Source organism: Marmota marmota, unplaced genomic scaffold (genome assembly GCF_001458135.2).
Source record: "Marmota marmota marmota unplaced genomic scaffold, marMar, whole genome shotgun sequence".
Taxonomy (NCBI): domain Eukaryota; kingdom Metazoa; phylum Chordata; class Mammalia; order Rodentia; family Sciuridae; genus Marmota; species Marmota marmota.
In genome coordinates this window covers 46,116,541-46,116,986 of record NW_026000005.1, presented here as the reverse complement: position 1 = coordinate 46,116,986, position 446 = coordinate 46,116,541, and positions in this window count along the sequence as shown.

Sequence of the window (446 nt, the reverse complement as noted above, 5' to 3'; positions counted from 1 at the left end):
CTCCAGGGTGGCCTCGAGGTCTCAACGCATCCCTGGCTGCACTGCGTCCTGGAAGCTCCAGGCACCCCACAGTCCCAGTTTCCACACACAGGTGTCCCACCACCCCAGGCTTCTGCATCCCAAGGCTTTTCTGTCCTCTTTCCCCATCCCCCTCCCCCCACCAAGCCTGGCCAGTCCAGCCCTTCTTCCTACCACCTTCCTACCTTATGCTCGTCCCTTCGGCCTTCCTAGCGCCCTGCATCAGGCAAACACTCCAAATCTCCCAGGGCAGACTTGACCCCTTGTCCAGGGCCCGCCCCCTAAAGCTAAAGTGCTGAGGGGACGGCTGCTAGGCACCTCCGCGCACTCGGCCTCAGTTTACTTAGCTGCACAACAGGGGGTGCTAAAGGGGTCCAACCCGGGGAGTTTCGCGCCTGCCTGCTCGCGCGAGCTCTGTCGCCGGCCCT